The 3,740-nt window shown below is 35.0% G+C and overlaps 1 long non-coding RNA gene across 2 annotated transcripts; it reads right to left on the bottom strand.

The window, feature by feature from the left end:
• Positions 1-444: 444 nt before the first annotated feature.
• On the bottom strand, positions 445-3,493 carry LOC113943793. Of its 2 annotated transcripts, none has more exons than XR_003526453.1 (3): positions 3,158-3,493; positions 2,315-2,401; positions 445-555 (listed from the first exon to the last, which is right to left on the bottom strand). It is a non-coding gene; the product is annotated as an uncharacterized LOC113943793 (long non-coding RNA). The 2 variants fall into 2 exon arrangements; XR_003526454.1 differs by lacking the exon at positions 445-555 and adding an exon at positions 1,338-1,374.
• Between the last annotated feature and the right edge of the window lie 247 nt (positions 3,494-3,740).

The raw sequence follows: 3,740 nt of genomic DNA, 5'->3' as shown, positions 1-3,740 counted from the left end.
GTAGCAGGCCCAAAAGAAAGAGTTAATGAAACTTTCTGCTATGTTGCACCTGTATAACTGAACCACAGACCTGCTCTATATTTCTAAATAGAAATAAAAATTTGTATACACGCATTATAAAAGAAAAATATTTCTAGTACAGTATTACTACTCTGTGTTTCTCTTGTTCAGGGGAACTTGTGACCACACTAAGAACTGGTTTATGATTCGCTTCCTTTAGGTTCCCTGCTTCAAGTTCCTAATTACTTTCAGAAAATGGATTTAGGACAGACTTCCTGTTAAGAAGCACCAAGCACAATTCTACAACATGAATTAAACATTAATAGTATAATCTTTTTTAATACCTGTTCATACTGAGAAAAAAAAATCAAATCAAAACCACATGCTTTCAGTCAGAAAAATTATTTCTTGTCCTTGGCTCTGAAGTACTTTATTAGAAAATCCCTCTGTTATACGACATACAGGACAAGAAGCAGCCCTGTTCTGCAATCTGGTTTAGTTTGAAAACAGTGATTCTCTGGGTGGGGAGACATAGCAGGACCACGTGTAGGCTTCCTGTCCAGAACCATACAAAGGGGTGTCAGATCATTTCTGCCATCCTTCCACTCAGTGTTCTTTTATATCTCACATCCCTTAACAGAGTTCTTTAGAACAACTGAGGGTATCCTTGCTAACTATTCAAAGGGAAAAAAGTTCCTGTATGTGTAAGTCCTAACTCTCAGAGCTAGTCCACATTAGCGAATAAAGTTCTAGGTGTCAATTACAAATCACATACAATGAAATCAAGTCGGTAGTCAGACCATTAAATCCCCTGGAATATTAATATGTTAGTACAGGATATTTGCGATTCTTTTCCTGCAGTTGTTTTGGTTTTCTTTTTTTCCATGTCATTAAACAATAATATTTGAAAAATTTTTTTAGTATCTGAAAAATATCCCATTTTATGATTTCTCTTACCATTTCTGCACACACAGACCTAAACTCCCAGGGGACTCCATGAAAACTTATTTCCATTAACTCAGAAACACAGCAGCAAAATGTAATTTTTTTATGTTATGTTTAAAACGGTACTGATATACTAAAAGAAAAATGACAAGATAATTACTGTGTGGGAGACAGCCTTCTGTAGCTATGTGGATTTTTTTTCAATTCTTCAATGTCAAAGACTGTGTGTCATTGCTAGATCTACTGATGTGCATTTGAATACTTCAGGAGGAATATTGTATGTTAGCTCAGTTTCAAAGACTTTGCTGAATAGATACTTTCCCTGCCCACACCCCCACCCCCCACTCCAAGATTACTGGGAACAGTATTAAATTGTGTAATATATAGATAATCTTTTGTTTTATTTATATAAACATCATCCTCATCCACCTAAAGAACAAATAAAAACAACCAGTTCCATTATTTCAGATGAAAATTTTGTGCTAGAATACCAGAAAACAGATAAAATACAGTGCATTTATAACAAAGGGGAAATGCAAAACAAACAAGCAAACAAAAAATAAAGAAGCAAAATACTAAGTAGGGTATATAGGGGACAAATGGAGATGAAACTGGTTTGGTTGATTCCTAATGTGGTATCCTGAAAACTGAAAGAAATATGATAATGAAGTGAGACCCAAGGTAACCTCAGAGGTAATTTCTTGAAAAGATGCAAATGTCTGAAAGAAGAAATGGATTAAAAATGTGTCAAGAACCAGTTGATGGCTTAAAAAAAGATGTGTCAATCACTGCCTGTCAGAAAAGAGCATGGTTTAAGAATATAGTTCCTTAACAAAAAACACCAAAAGAAAACCAACAAAGTACACAAAAGAGAGGCTAATTCCAAATTAAAGTATGTGTTTGTGAGATAGCAAAATTAGAAAATAGAGATGGAAGGCACCTTAAGATTCTGCCTGAGCTATTTCTCCATCAAAAGATGTGATCCACTACATCAAAACTGTTCCTGATAGTTTTTTAATCTCCTTTTAAAAATGTCTGAGAATCCTAAAGTCTAAGAAAAGTGTTCTTGGAAAATAGACGAAAATTCTGTGCCATTTACAATACAGTCTCCTTAACAATATCTCAGTCAACTACAAAATCTGTTACCAGAGGTAAGGCTCAAATTTGAGAAGGACTAAGGGAAACATACCAATGTGCTTTTAACAGTAACTTTTTCTAGTCTGATTTATTATTTCTTTTCCTTTAAGCTTTTTATGTTAAATACAATTACATTGTAAGTACATGTGTTTTTTCTTAGAAGCAGTACAGCACAAATAATACTTCTAATAGAGATATTTTACTATTTATTTTTTAAAATATATTGACATACCTGAATTCCACTCAAAGATGATTATCCTCAAGATCCTCAAGATCACTTGAACTCCTTTAGTTTATTGGGGATGATATTGACTTGCCACTGTTATCAGATTGAAGCAGGAAGAAAAAGGGAGAGTTTCTACTTGTTTTCAGTGGAAACTATGCATTTTCCCAATCAATCAACATTTCAGCTCATTTCCCCTAGAAATTAGTTCTGTCTCAAACAAACCAACCCAAACGAAGAATTTTTTAAGTTAAAATCTCTCAGATATCTAGCTCAAACAGCTTAACTCTGTTGTTTATTTCTGATTTCAGTCTTATGCCCCAACAGTCTAACAAAAGAGAGGACAAAACATATATGTCTTGGACATGCACTTGTTTGTAATTTACTGATACCACTCTGGTTTATTGATATAGAAACTTAATAAGTGAATATACTCTTGTTAAATGAACACTGGGGCATTTGGTCTCCTGCCTTTAAATAAGTAGGCACCAAGCAGCCAATTCCTCACTCCCATGTTCAAATCATGAATTTGTGGAGAAACTTAGAACTTTCTTGAATTCAACTGATGACATATTTGGGTTTTATATGAGGAAAGAATTTCACAGAGTGGGAAAACTAGATTATAATTTTTGAAAGTGAAAGATCAAGTAATAAAATAGTGGAGACCAGAATAAAGTGAAATAGAAAGCAATTTACGAGAAAAAGACAGAGATATAATAAATAATATCAGTTGGGTGACAACCTAGAAGCCTAATGAAAAAGAAACAACAGAAACTAAAAGCAGTAGGAGATATAAGAACTAGAAATTCACTAGTAGATGGTTAGGCACAACAGATGAAAAAATGAGTGTACCTGGGGGAAAGATGACAAAAAACCCAGTCATCTGCTGCATACATCTCAAAATCTTTGGCACAGAAAGGTGTTCTGTTAATTATGTTATCTATATTTATTAAGGTAATTGAAATAGCAGAGCCTAAAGGAAGAACTGCCCTGGTGATGTGCAGGTTGCTTGTTGATACCTTGCAGTTGTTTCTCCCAACGTGTGGTGCTGGGGAATAGGCTCTGCAGAGTGCTCTTAACATGGAAGGTCAGCAGAAAACCCTGCATTCCAACCTTTTTTTTCAGTTTGAAAATATTAATGTTACAAAATGCCCCCCCATCATTTCAGTACTGAGCTGATTAATAAAGTTTCACCTTCCTGCCAAAGGCATCAAAGCTACAGATCAACTTGGAGATAATAGGCTGATGGAAGGAGAAGGAATCAGTCTCTGTGACATTTGAAGCTTTTTTCCTGTGTTCTCCAGTGGAATACTAGCATTAGTCAGATTGAGAACACAGAACGTCCTAAGGACAACATGGAGATGATGGGAAGATAGATCCTTCTCATAGATCCTCTTCCCAGGATACAGAGAAGCCATCTGGACAGTTGCTTTGC

This window comes from Corapipo altera, unplaced genomic scaffold (assembly GCF_003945725.1).
Source record: "Corapipo altera isolate COAL_440 unplaced genomic scaffold, ASM394572v1 22b, whole genome shotgun sequence".
Lineage (NCBI taxonomy): Eukaryota > Metazoa > Chordata > Aves > Passeriformes > Pipridae > Corapipo > Corapipo altera.
This window is presented reverse-complemented; position numbering and strand designations above follow the sequence as displayed.